At 47.6% G+C, this 14946-nt stretch overlaps 1 protein-coding gene and 1 pseudogene across 2 annotated transcripts in view; one reads left to right on the top strand and one right to left on the bottom strand.

Annotated features, from left to right (window-relative positions):
* The window catches only part of HRH1 (histamine receptor H1), a 110019-nt gene that overhangs the window by 61614 nt on the left and 33459 nt on the right, over positions 1 to 14946 (bottom strand). The window lies entirely within an intron of this gene.
* Positions 6451 to 7533, top strand: LOC147348667 (syncytin-1-like; annotated as a pseudogene).

Raw genomic sequence — 14946 nt, 5'->3', positions numbered from 1 at the left:
CCAACTACAAATGCCATCTCAACTAAAGAATACCCAAACATCCTGCCTAATGAAGGTTTCCCTTATCGCTTGCACAAACCTCCCTATAAATATGGAGCCTCCCTGATCCCTCTCTGGTCCTTAGGCCGGCTGCCGCCCCTCCGTGCCTGAATAAAGGTAACCTACCTCTGTTGAGGTCGTCTTTCCTCTTTCTGCCTCGGCCTGAACTATACCTTACATTCTTGGTGCCGAAACTGGGAAGGGGCGAGGCACTCGGCTCACTCTCTCTCACTCTCTCTCATTGTTTTCCCTTTTCCCGGAGTCTGGGAGCATGAACATCCGCAGAGCTCACTTTTCTGCCAGGGCTCAAGTTCCCCTCGGGGACGCCCAGTGCCTTCGTGAGTGGCTTTATTGATGTTTTGTGTACCCCCAGGCCTCGGCTCTGCCCCCTTTCCCTCTCTCTCTCTCTCTGACGACCTCCGGAATAGGGAACTCTTGCCATTCGACTGCTCTACATGCAACACTCCACTCAAGCCGGCCCCTAGATTAAGGTAAGATCCGGAAGGTGTTCTAAAGGAGCCCTAGAACCCAGTCCTCTCCGGGTCCCGGGGACCCCCGGCCCAGGGCCACTCTGTAGGCGATGGTGGGGGACGCTCCACCTCAACACAGAGCTCTCTTCTCATAACTCCTATTGCGACTACGGGTGATGACTCGCGCTCTCAATAGGAGCCTCTGCTTGCCTTTCAATTAAGGGGTCTGGCCAATCTGTCCCAAAAGATTCCCCTCTGACCTGTGTTCTCAAAAATCTCAAACCAGTCTCACTCACTGAACTCAAAGCTAACCGTTTAAAACAACTCTGTACACAGATTTGGCCTCAATACCAATTAGACAATCAAGACCGCTGGCCTGAAGCCAACACATTTGACGTTAACATTCTTCAAAATCTCACAGACTTCCTTAAACGGAATGGCAAGTGGTCGGAGGTCCCCTATGCCCAAGCCTTTTGGGCCCTTCGGAGCAGGCCCTCCCTATGCAAGGCCTGCTCCACCCACGAGGTCCTTCTATGCACCTTGCCTCCCAAGCAAAAGGGCTCTTCTTCAACTAACCACAGACTGCGACCTTCTGCACCCCCCCCCCACTACCTGCCACCCCGACAGCCCCTCTCCTTCCCCTTCATCCAACTCACCTACTGGCCTGGAACTCTCCTGACTCCCCCTCGACCCCGCTACCCCATCTCCCCGACTCCCCCTCCCCTTCTCCTTCCTCCCCTGCCATACAGTCATGTACCCTCCCCTGCCATACAGTCATGTACCCAACACGTTTCCCCTGAGAGAGGTGGCAGGACCAGAGGGCCCCACCCGAGTCCATGTGCCATTTTCATTGTCAGATACGAGCCAGATAGAAGAAAACTTAGGATCATTTTCTGAAAATCCTACCAGATACAGAAAAGAATTCCAGAGACTCTCCCAGGTAGAGTGACGTATGCTGCTGCTGCTAAGTCACTTCAGTCGTGTCCGACCCTGTGCGACCCCATAGACGGCAGCCCACAAGGCTCCCCCGTCCCTGGGATTCTCCAGGCAAGAACACTAGAGTGGGTTGCCATTTCCCTCTCCAATGCGTGAAGGTGAAAAGTGAAAGCGAAATCGCTGAGTCCTGTCCGACTCCCAGCGACCCCATGGACTTCGGCCCACCAGGCTCCTCCGTCCATGGGATTTTCCAGGCAAGAGTGCTGGAGTGGGGTGCCATATATTATATCCTAAATGCCACTCTCACCCCTGATGAAAAAGACCGTATCTGGCAAGCAGCAAAAGCCCATGCCGATCATTTACATAATCACGACCGGGATAGCCAAGGTGCTGATGAGGCGGTGCCTCCGTTAGATCCCCACTGGACTTACCAGCCCGGTGACCCAGGTATCAGGAGACTCAATCATATGATTACCTGCATTCTAGAAGGAATGCAGAAAAATACTCATATCCACGTCAATTATGATAAAGTCAGAGAAATGACCCAAGGGGCAGACGAAAATCCAGCCTTATTCTTGGCCCGCCTCACAGAGGCAGTCCAGAAATATACCAACCTAGATATCACCACCCCGCTGGATTACTCTACCTTCACGTTCAATTCATCAGCCAGTCTGCCCCTGACATCAGACGCAAGCTTCGACAACTAGAAAAGGGCCCTGAGACCCCCCAAAGAGACCTTCTAGAAGTAGCCTTCAAGGTGTTCAATAATAAGGAGGAGGAGGCTAAGAGAGAAAAAGAACATGAGAGAAAAGCTAAATATGCCTTTTTGGCAGCAGCAATTAAGGGAAGAGATCAGCCTGGCCCAAGCCATCCCAGAACGGGGCTTAAGACCCTCCCTCCCAACCCAGACCATGCTTCCGATGCAACCAGTCAGGACACTGGGCAAAGGCATGCCTGAACCCACGGTCCCCTACAAAAGCATGCCCAACCTGTGGCCAGTAGGGACACTGGAAGATGGACTGTCCCCAGGGACGCCCTGGCACCCCTGGGGAGGTCCCCACCGCCCAGACCTGGAGAGTGGAATGTCCACAGGGATGCCGTGGCACATCTGGGGACATCCCCACTTCTCCCAAGAAGAACCCTAGCCCAACCCTACGAGAGTTGTTGCAATGATGGAGCCCAGGTTCCAGCCCCCCGGGCCGTGTCCCAAACATGAGCTCGGAACTTAGGGTAGACGGGGTAGTGGCTGGAAAAAAGACCTCTTTTATAGTAGACACTGGAGCCACTTTCTCTCTCTTAATTTCCTACTCTGGCCCAACTCAAGACTCAGAACTTACAATCAAGGGGTCTCTGGAGTTCCCCTAAGGCCAAAAATCAGCCCTCCATTACTCTGTCAATTTGGAAAATTGACCCATATACACTCATTCCTCATAATGCCTCAGTGCCCGATGGCACTCCTAGGGGTTCAGAGACAGTCCCCACTTTTTTGGACAGGCTTTACAAAAGGACCTACAGACATTCGACCTAGCCCCGAGTCATCCCCTCCAATACGTAGATGACCTCCTCCTTCGTAGCCCAACCCGAAAACTCTGCCTCCAACATCCTGCCAAACTTCTTTGGGCCCTGGGATCCTGGGGTTATCGGGTATCCCAATCTAAGGCCCAAGTAATACAGACAAATGTCACCTACCTGGGGGTCTCCATATCCCATCAACAGAGAACTATTCCCCCAGATAGAATCCAGGTCTTGATTAACTGTCCACTTCCAAAAACAAAAAGGGAGTTCCTGTCTATCCTCGGCCTCCTAAACTTTTTCCATATCTGGATCCCTAACTTCTTCCTCATTGTAAAGCCGCCCTATGAGGCAACTAAGGGATGTCTGGGTGAGCCCCTCTTTAACCCCTGCTCGCTGGCCAATCCTCTTTGCCAGCTCACCCAGAGCCTCCTCCGAGTGCCAACTCTCCACCTGCCGGATCACACCAGACCATTCTTTCTCTTTGCCCATTCCAACCAAGGGATGGTTCCACCTGGCAGATCACACCAGGCCATTCTTTCTCTTTGCACATTCCAACCAAGGACAGGCCCTGGGACTTCTCTGTCAGCGGGCTGGAGACACCTGGGCTCCCATAGCCTATCTATCAAAACAGCTTGACATGGTGACCAAGGGGTGGCCTCCCTGTGTACAGGCCATGGCTGCTATTGCAGCCCTCATACCCAAAACAAATAAACTCCATAGGCATGCGCCTTTAACAGTCTGTTCTCCACACACCTTCCAAGACTTACGATCACATCGGGCTTTCCTCTCCCTTCCCCCTTCCAGGGTACAGGTCCTACATGCCTTTCTCCTTGACCCTCAGTTCTCATTCTCCCCCTGCTCTCCCCTTAACCCCGCCAGCTTATTACCCACGTCCTCTACAACAGACTCCCTCGTACATAGCTGCAGCCTAACAGTAGATCTCACCCAAAACCCTTCCAACATTTAACAGATCGGCCCATCCGAGACCCAGACACCCCACACTGGTTCGTTGGTGGCAGCTCTCAAAAATCCCCACCCTTTGTGGCAGGATATGCCATCATCCAGGGGGACCTTTGTCACAATCACGGAACCCAGATAATTGAAGCTTCACCTCTGCCACCTCACACCACCTCCCAACAGGCAGAACTGATAGCTCTCACCAGAGCTTTGACTCGGCTAAAATCTAAGGGTTAACATCTACACAGACTCCAAATATGCCTATAACATACTTCACTCAAACATCCTAATATGGAGAGAGAGAGGTTTCCTAACCCAAAAGGGATCCCCCATTATTAATTCAGACCTGATGCACAAACTTCTAGAGGCAGCACTCTTACCAAACAAAGCCGCCATCCTCCACTGTAGGGGACATCAAAAGGGAAGTCTCATATCCGCCTACAACAAAAAAGGAGATAGCCCTCTCCCATCCCTCCCTCCAGTCCCCTGTCATCTTAGCCCTGACTCCATCCAACCCTCCCACCACCAGAGAAATCCTCTCTGATCTACACTCACTTTTTCATCCCTCATCCAAGACACTCCAACAGTTCCTCCATAACCACTTCCCCATATCCAATGCTGACCAACAATATTTAGATAACCTTACCTGCTCCTGTCAAACATGTCAACGTACTAACCCCAATTCCAACCTTAAACCGACATCCTTTCCAACCCATCAAATGCGAGGCAGCCTCCCAACACAGGATTGGCAGATAGACTTTACTCATATGCCCCCGGTCTGGAGAGTCAGATACCTCTTGGTCCTTGTGGACACCTTTTCGGGATGGGTAGAAGCATTTCCCACTACAAACAAAAGAGCCCACACCGTGGCCCAAATCCTCCTCACAGGAATTATCCCGGGTTTGGCCTGCCTTCATCCGTACAGTCTGATAATGGCCCGGAATTTATGTCCAAGGTCACCCAACAACTTGTCCAATTCTTACAGATGCCCTGGAAATTTCACATTCCATACCGTCCCCAGTCCTCAAGAAAGGTAAAAAGCATAAATAGAATAATCAAAGAAACCCTTACCAAACTAACCCTCGAAATACATCTGGATTGGACTAAACTTCTGCCAATTGTTCTCCTCAGAATACAGGCTTTGCCCGGAAAGCCCCTGGGGCTGAGCCCCTTTGAGGTGATGTGTGGAAGGCCCCTGCTCCCTCCTGGACTCCCCCCGAACCTCCTCCCATACCAAGCTTCCTACAGTCCCCTCTGCTGGCAGAACTCCGCAGTGCCCTCTGGAAATACGTCAACCACACCTTGCCTGCCCCTGGCCCCCAAGCCTCCCTGCCCCCTTTACAAACTGGGGACATGGTCTATCTGTCTGATAATCCCCAGGCTGACCTAACCCCAAAGTGGCAGTGACCATTCAAAATCATCCTCCTTACCCCAACTGCAGCAAACTCGAGAAGGTCACCTCCTGGGTACACCTCTCTCGCCTGAAACGGGTCACCTCTGATCCTGCGCTGCCCTCCTTAACTGACCCCTATCAGGTCTCCCTCTCAGGGTCCACCTCCTTAAAATCCACCCGGCGACAACCTCTGTCGACCATCCAAGAGGACACTGAATGACCTGGACTCTCCTCAGCCTACAGCTGTTCCTGACCCAACTACCACCAGACCTCTGGACCAGCGCCCCAACAGGAACCTCCTCCAAGACCTGACTACACTGGTGTCTCAACTGTGGCTCCAGGGAACCTTCTGCAACCTAACTCCAGACGAAACTGATTTCTTTACTCTCATTCTCTACGTCATTCTACATCCTAATGAACACTGTTCCTCCTCAGATTCAAACCACCACCAACTTGGGGCCTTTCCCCCCGCCCTGACTGGCCTCTCCCTGTCTCTCTAACAGCACTCTTAATCTTAATCCTTGCTGTAGGCCTAGTAACCGTCTCCCTCAGGACTGGCCACCTACCCTTTGTCTTTCCGTGGGTATCGCCTACGTTGCTAGCTGTGTTCTACTCCTAGGGTGCTATTTCCTCCGCACTGCCTAACTAACAGCCCATGACTCCCCTGTTCCTCATCCTTGCTGCACTCCCCAGCCTTCTGGCTACTCCCTACCCCTGCTCTGACATTTATTCCTATGTACATTCCTCATGTTATAATACAGCTCCAAAACCATGCACCATGAACCTCGGGGGCAGGAAGTCCAAATCCCTACTCACTGTTAAAGTACAACAGAGAGGGAGTTTCGTGAGTACCTGCCATAAGCCAAATGGAAGAAACATATGTTTCTATCCCATTACCCACTGGGGGTACTCAGACGGGGGCGGGGGACTAGATCAAAATTGGGAAAAGAAACAAGAACAAGTCATAAAGAACATAATTTCCGGGTTACAGGCAAGCCCTGAGCCTTATAAATGCCTAGACCTCCTTTCCCAATTACGGCCTCTCCTAAAACCTCCCTCTAGCAACCAACACCTTACCCGCCTTCTCAACTCTTCCTTCCAATTCTTCCAGTACACACGACACACACCCCAGTGTTGAGCATGCATGTCACTGTCTCCCTCACCGCACACAGCAATGCCTTTACCTTCAACCTGGCTGTCACAGGGCGACTATACCTCCCCTTCCCAACAAAAAGTACACAACTCATTGGGCCAGTCTCTGACAATGTCTTTCTCTCAGCCTCTTCAAACCTAACCTGTATTAACTACTCTAGTCCCAACTACACTGGTCTGACAAACTCCGCTCCCTCCTTCTGCTCCACTTGGGTTCTCTGGAACAGCACAAATAATTGCACCAATCCGGGAATCTTCATTCTCCGCGGGACCTATGCATATTCATGTCTCCCCTTGGAACCCCCTGGACCTTGCATCTTGGTCTTCCTGATCCCGGGCCTAACATCCTCAAAGAAGAAGAGGTAGAACCAATAGTCTACCCCCAAGGGGAACTTTCCCATAGGGAAAGACGAGCTGTCACAGCCCCCCCCCCCGATTGGGACTGGCATAGCAGCAGCCCTAGGCACTGGGATTGGGGGCATCTCAATCTCTGCCCATTTCTTCTACAAGTTGTCCCAAGAAGCTAATGAAGACATGGAGCAGGTCGTGGAGTCCTTCGTTTCAATTCAAAGACAAATGAACTCATTAGCTTCTGTGGCCCTACAAAGTAGGCGCGCCCTGGACCTTCTCACCGCAGAAAAGGGAGGGACCTGCCTTTTCCTAGGAGAGGACTGCCCCTGTTTTATTAATGAAACGGGCATAGTCCAGGGCAGAGTCTAAGAACTTAGAGACAGAATTGAACACCGCAGAAAAGAGTTACAAAACCTTTACAGCCCCCAAAAGCAGTTCCCTTGGTTGCTCCCTCCTGGGACCGCTGGTACTTATCATTCTATTCCTCTTATTTGGACCCTGTCTCTTCAGTCTCTTTCAAAGGTTTCTCCAAGAACGGATTCGGGCCATCTCTTGAGATCAGGTCAACACCATTCTTCTTCTTGAGAGCCTCAGCCCAAGCTCAGAAAAAGGAGACCCTGGGCCCTAGGACGATCCTCCATGCCAGACCCAAAACCGTCGCCCCATCCAGCAGGAAGTAGCCAGAGAGATACGGCGCCCTTTTCCCCATTTTTTTTATGATTTCAGGGTCTAGAATGAAGGAGCCTTTTGGGCCTAGGAAAGAAAACAACAGTCTCAAAGGCCCTTGCTGAATCATCTAACTTTAGAGAAAACAAAACAGAACTTTAGGTCCCGCCCTGATGCTCCAGGCTTGTTGCATCTATCTGGGACTTATCACCCCCTGTCCGGAAACCTTCCACCCCCTACACCTGCCCAGAAGACTTATCACCCCCTGCCCAACTACAAATGCCATCTCAACTAAAGAATACCCAAACATCCTGCCTGATGAAGGTTTCCCTTATCGCTTGCACAAACCTCCCTATGAATATGGAGCCTCCCTGATCCCTCTCCTTGCTCAGCCTGGTCCTTAGGCCGACTGTCGCCCATCCTTGCCTGAATAAAGGTAACCTACCTCTGTTGAGGTCATCTTTCCTCTTTCTGCCTCGGCCTGAACTATACCTTTCATATATACTTAATCGCTTTTCATAAAAGCTATATTACTTATGCTTTCATTATATTCTTAATGACATTGCATACTGTCATTTTAAAAACTGAATGTTAATTTGATGAAGTTAAGTGATATTTCATGGTGATCCTAATTTTACCAGTGAAGTTTGAGCTGTTTCCCCCCAGAATGTTTCCTGGCCTTTTGTATTTATTTTCTGAGTTGTCCTAATGCTCTTTCAAAGAACCATTTCCTATATTATATGCAGGAAAACTTTGCGTCATATATTTGTATAATAGTAAAAAACAAGATGAAATCTAAATGTCCAGCAACAGGAAAATATTAAGTCAACAAAGGCACAAGGAGTTGATGGAATAGTTTCCTTTGGGTCTAGGAAAGAAAACATTAGCATTGTGGGAACGCGGTGCTGACATATGTTAAACGAAAAAGAACAGCTATAAAAGTCAGTGTGTACCATGTTCCATGTTAACAACCACAGAAAAATGCCAATTATAACAGGAGTTGTGTTTAAGGGTTGGGATCTCTGAAGACATTTTTTTTTTTTTTTTGCTTCTGTGTTTCAAATGTTTCGTAATTCTGTTGCATAATGTTTTGTGGTTAAGAGAAACAATACGTGAAAGACATATTTTCAGTTCTCTTTCCAACTGTGTCTTTCTAGTTTCTTAGGTTTCCCTCTGTATTCCTTTTGAAAACGTCCTTATTTATGTCACAGGAGACGAAACACTTTTGATTTACTTAAATAAATCTGCTGGCACTGCAGTCAGCAGAGAAGAAGACAGTTTGCCATCGGGAGCAAGCAGGGCTCACAGTCATGACCTTGAAGGCGGGCTATTCCGGGTCTTTGGGTCCCTTCCATCCCCACTCCACACCTCTGAGGCTTGGGAAGAAGGGAGGTCTGGAATTGCATAGACCTGAGGGGCCTCCAGTAAACGGTGGGGGAGGAGGAGGGAAGAAATAGACTGTTCCCGTCAGAAAGAGGAGGAAGCCTTCCAGACCTCCAGGATTAGGAATCACCCATGTGAGACCCAGACAGGCACATTTGACAGATAACAAAATGGAAGCACAGAGAGGAAGAATTTCAGTCATCAGGAGAAGCAGACCGGATCTGTGGGACGCCCAGAGAAACCTTAAATAACAACAACATCATTACTATTACTACTGCTGCTCGAGCACAGGACACCTTCCAAGCAGGTTCCCTTTGGATGGCTGTGCTGATCTTCACAATGGCCCAGAGAGGCAGCAGTACTGGGACTCAGGGTTCCACTTTAGCAGAAGAGGAGACTCAGGTGCAGTAAGGGGGAAGGGAAGGGTTATATTAAGCCCATCTTATGTGGCAAATGTTTCTGTGTTGCTTGGTTTATTATTTATTTGGACATGCAATAAATAGATTTATGCACAGGGTTAGAAAAAAAATGATACTAAAGAAAATAGAGTAAAGACCAAGCCCTGTCCCGCCAGCCACTCAGAACTTATTCCCAGAAGCATCTGTCACTCCTTCCTTGGGTGCCCTTGCAGGGCCAGGCTAAGTGCACTCAGGCAAATGCCTTGCATGCTCTTGGCCTCCTCCTTCCTTCCTTTCTTTCTTTTGTTGTCTCTTACCCACCCTTTCCTTTCTTTCTTTTGAAAAAATTGCTTCTGGGAAAGCATTCTATTATCAGTTTATACAGGCTGGCTTCATTGTTTCCCATAGATGCATAGTAAGCCATATATGGAGAGATGACCGTTTATTTAGCCAGTGCCCTAGAGGTGGATATTTACGGATCTTTCCAAGCTTCTGTTGGGCTTCCCTGGCAGTTCAAATGGTAAAGAATCTGCCTGCAATGCAAGAGACCCAGGTTTGATCCCTGGGTTGAGAAGATCCCCCGGAGAAGGGAATGGCTACCTACTCCAGTATTCTTGCCTGGAGAATTCTATGGACAGAGGAGCCTTCTGGCTACAGTCCATGGGGTCATAAAGAGTTAGACATGACTAAGCAACTAATATTTTCACTTTCGCTTTTTCCAAGCTTCTGTCACTTCTGACTCTCCTCAGACGATCATTGGTTCACATATGCACAAGTTCATCTGTAGGATGGATTTCTGGAAGCAAAATTGCTGGGCCAAAGGATTTGTGCATTAAAAATTTTTTTTTGAAGATCCAAAGTAATCTCCCTGAAGGCTATAAGTATTTGTACAACATTCACAATTTATGAGGGTATCTAATTCTGTACAACCTTGACAACAGGGTATCTTGTCTAACTTAAAAATTTTTGCCAATCTAATATGTTATAATGGTATCTTATTGCAGTTTAGTTTACACTTATAATAAGGGAAGTTGAGCATCATTTCACAGGGTTAAACACCATTTGTAGTTCCTTTTCACTTTCTTTGACCATTCTTCCTTATGAGGTTGGATTTATTATTATTATTATTGATTGGTAGGGGCTCTCTATATATTAAGAACATTAGCTGCTTCCTAGGATTTATGCTTGTCATTATTTTTCCCAAATACCTCATTTGTCTTTTTTAGCTAATCGTATTGTGATGAAGACATGTAAAATTTTTAGGTATTAGAATGTATCAAAAATTTTGGTACATTTTAAATTATGCATTATACCTAGGAAGACCTTCTGTACCTTGGGATTATTTTCAAAATCTCTTATTTCTTCAAGTAGTTGTATTTAAGCTTTAAGAAATTACACGCTGAGTCATCTGGAATTAATTCTGGTAAAAGGAGCAAGCTGCAGTCCAAGTTAATATTTTCCAAGTGTTTCTTCAATTGTTCCAATACCATTTATTGAGTAATTTATCTTTTTACCCCAGCCCAGCGGTTGTGCTGATGGGTGGCAAGTGGCCTGACCAAGTGGAGCCAATTCAATTATATAACAGCGCCAGAGACCCTGGGAACCCCCAGAGACCGGGGAATCTCAAGGGAACTGGACTTTGAAGGCCAATGAATATTTGCTTACAGAACTTGCATAGGACTGGGGGAAACAGAGACTCTTGGGGGGTACAAACAAAACTTGTGCACATCATGACACTTGGGAAAGGAGCAGTGACTCCCACAGGAGACTGAGCCAGACCTGACTGTGAGTGTTTGAGGGTCTCCTGCAGAGGCATGGGTCAGCAGCGGCCTGCTGTGGGACAGGAGCACTGGCAGCAGCCATCCTGGGAGGCACCTTTGATATAAGTCCTTTTGGAGGTCACCATTAGGCTGGATGGCATCACCGACTCAATGGACATGAGTTTGGGTAAACTCCAGGAGTTGGTGATGGACAGGGAGGCTGGGCGTGCTGTGGTCCATGGGGTCGCAAAGAGTCCAACACGACTGAGTGACTGAACTGAACTGACTAGCCCTACCAAAACTCAGCAGTGGCCACAGGACTGGAAAAGGTCAGTTTTCACTCCAATCCCAAATAAAGGCAATGACAAAGAATGCTCAAAAAACTGCACAATTGCACTCATCTCACACCCTAGTAAAGTAATGCTCAAAATTCTCCAAGCCAGGCTTCAGCAATACATGAACTGTGAACTTCCAGATGTTCAAGCTGGTTTTAGAAAAGGCAGAGGAACCAGAGATCAAATTGCCAACATCTGTTGGATCATCGAAAAAGCAAGCGAGTTCCAGAAAAACATCTACTTCTGCTTCATTGACTATGCCAAAGCCTTTGACTGTGTGGATCACAATAAACTGTGGAAAACTCTGAAAGAGATGGGAATACCAGACCACCTGACCTGCTCTTGAGAAACCTATATGCAGGTCAGGAAGCAACAGCTAGAACTGGACATGGAACAACAGACCGGTTCCAAATAGGAAAAGGAATATGTCAAGGCTGTATATTGTCACCCTGCTTATTTAACTTCTATGCAGAGTACATCATGAGAAACACTGGGCTGGAAGAAGCACAAGCTGGAATCAAGATTGCCGGGAGAAATATCAATAACCTCAGATACGCAGATGACACCACCCTTATGGCAGAAAGTGCTGCTGCTGCTGCCAAGTCGCTTCAGTCGTGTCTGACTCTGTGCAACCCCACAGACGGCAGCCCACCGGGCTCCCCCATCCCTGGGATTCTCCAGGCAAGAATACTGGAGTGGGTTGCCATTTCCTTCTCCAATGCATGAAAGTGAAAAGTCAAAGTGAAGTCGCTCAGTCGTGTCGGACTCTTAGCGACCCCATGGACTACAGCCTACCAGGCTCCTCCGTCCATGGGATTTTCCAGGCAAGAGTACTGGAGTGGGGTGCCATTGCCTTCTCTGGCAGAAAGTGAAGAGGAACTAAAAAGCCTCTTGATGAAAGTGAAAGAGGAGAGTGAAAAAGTTGGCTTAAAGCTCAACATTCAGAAAATGAAGATCATGGCATCTGGTCCCATCACTTCATGGGAAATAGATGGGGAAACAGTGTCAGACTTTATTTTTTGGGCTCCAAAATCACTGCAGATGGTGACTGCAGCCATGAAATTAAAAGATGCTTACTCCTTGGAAGAAAAGTTATGACCAACCTACATAGCATATTCAAAAGCAGAGACATTACTTTGCCAACAAAGGTCCATCTAGTCAAGGCTATGGTTTTTCCAGTGGTCATGTATAGATGTGAGAGTTGGACTGTGAAGAAAGCTGAGCACCGAAGAATTGATGCTTTTGAACTGTGGTGTTGGAGAAGACTCTTGAGAGTCCCTTGGACTGCAAGGAGATCCAACCAGTCCATTCTAAAGGAGATCAGCCCTGGGTGTTCCTTGGAAGGAATGATGCTAAAGCTGAAACTCCAGTACTTTGGCTACCTTATGCGAAGCGTTGACTCATTGGAAAAGACTCTGATGCTGGGAGGGATTGGGGGCAGGAGGAGAAGGGGACAACAGAGGATGAGATGGCTGGATGGCATCACCGACTTGATGGACATGAGTTTGAGTGAACTCCAGGAGATGGTGATGGACAAGGAGGCCTAGTGTGCGCGATTCATGGGGTCGCAGAGTCGGACTGAGCAACTGAACTGAACTGAACTGAGAGCCTGTAGACACCAGGACCAGGTGGCCTCAGGCCAAACAACTAATAGGGAAGGAGCAGAGCCCCACCCATCGTCAGACAATTAAAGATTTACTGAACATGGCTCTGCCCACCAGAGCAAACCCAGCGTTCCCCACAGCCAGTCCCTCCCATCAGGAAGCTTGCACAAGACTCTTAAACTCATCCATCAGAGGGCAGACAGAAGAAGAAGAACTACTATTCAAAAGCCTCCAGAACAAAATCACAATCACAGAGAGCTAACCAAAATGATCACATGTATTACAGCCCTGTTGTGGCTAACGGGCTTGCGTAACTCCATGAAGCTATGAGCCATGCCATGCAGGGCCACCCAGGATGGACAGGTCATGGTGGAGAGTTCTGACAAAATGTAGTCCACCAGAGAAGGGAACTGCAAACCACTCCAATATTCTTGTCTCGAGAATCCCATGAACAGTAAGAAAAAGGCAAAAAGATGTGACACTGGAAGATGAACCCTCCAGAAAGGTAAGTATCCAATATGCTACTGGGGAAGAATGGAGAAATAGCTCCAGAAAGAGAGCTGGACCAAAGTGGAAATGATGCTGAGTTGTGGATGTGTCTGGTGGTGAAAGCAAAGCCTGATGCTGTAAAGAACAACATTGGATAGGAACTTTTTTAGGTTGATAAATCGAAGTAAACTGGACATGGTCAAGCAGGAAATGGCAAGAGTGAACAATGATGGTTTAGGATCAGTGGACTAAAATAGACGGGAATAGACAAATTTAATTCAGATGACCATTCTATCTACTACTGTGGGCAAGAATTCCTTAAAAGAAATGGAGTAGCCCTCACAGTCAACAAAAGAGTCTGAAATGCAGTACTTGGGTGCAATCTCAAAAACGACAGAATGACCTCGGTTCATTTCCAAGGTAAACCGTTCAGTATCACACTAATCCTAGTCAATGTCCCAACCACTAATGCTGAAGAAGCTGAAGTTGACTGGTTCTATGAAGATTTACCTTCTAGAACTAACACCAAAAAAAAAAAAAGATGTCCTTTCATCATAGGGGACTGGAATGCAAAAGTAGAGTCAAGAGATACCTGGAGTAATAGGCAAGTTTGGCCTTGGAGTACAAACTGAAGCAGGGCAAAGGCTAAAAGAGTTTTGTCAGGAGAACACACTGGTCATGGCAAACATCCTCTTTCAATAGCACAGGAGACGAATCTACACACGGACACCACCAAATGGCCAATATCGAAATCAGGCCTATTGTATTCTTTGCAGCCAAAGATGGAGAGGCTCTATATAGTCAGAAAAAACAAAACTGGGAGCTGACTGTGGCTCAGATCATGAATTCTTTATTGCAAAATTCAGGCTTAACTTGAAGAAAGTAGGGAAAACCACTAAGCCATTCAGGTATGACCTAAATCAAACCTCTTATGATTATACAGTGGAAGTGATAAATAAATTCAAGGGAATAGATCTGGTAGAGGGAGAGCCTGAAGAACTAAGGATGGAGGTTCGTAACATTGTACAGGAGGAAGTGACCAAAATCATCCTAAAGAAAAAGAAATGCAAGAAGGTGAAGTGGTTTTCAGAAGAGGCCTTAATGACCCAGATAACCATGATGGTATTGTCAATCACCTAGAGCCAGACATCCTGGAGTGTGAACTAAAGTGGGCCTTAGGAAGCATCACTACGAACAAAGCTAGTGGAGGTGATGGAATTCCAGTTGAGCTATTTCAAATCCTGGAAGGTGATGCTGTGAAAGGGCTGCACTCAATATGCCAGCAAATTTGGAAAACTCAGCAGTGGCCACAGGACTGGAAAAGGTCAGGTTTCATTCCAATTCCAAAGAAGAGAAATGCCAAAGAATGTTTAAACTATAGTACAATTGCACTCATTTTACATGCTAGCAAGGTAACACTGAAAATCCTTCAAGCTAGGCTTCAGCAGTATATGAACCAAGAACTTTCAGATGTACACGCTGGATATAAAAAAAGCAG

This window comes from Bos grunniens, chromosome 22 (genome assembly GCF_055505025.1).
Source record: "Bos grunniens cultivar Pamir isolate PY7600 chromosome 22, Bosgru_T2T1.0, whole genome shotgun sequence".
Lineage (NCBI taxonomy): Eukaryota > Metazoa > Chordata > Mammalia > Artiodactyla > Bovidae > Bos > Bos grunniens.
The sequence above is the reverse complement of the archived record's forward strand: the minus strand, read 5'-3'. Positions and strand labels throughout refer to the sequence as shown.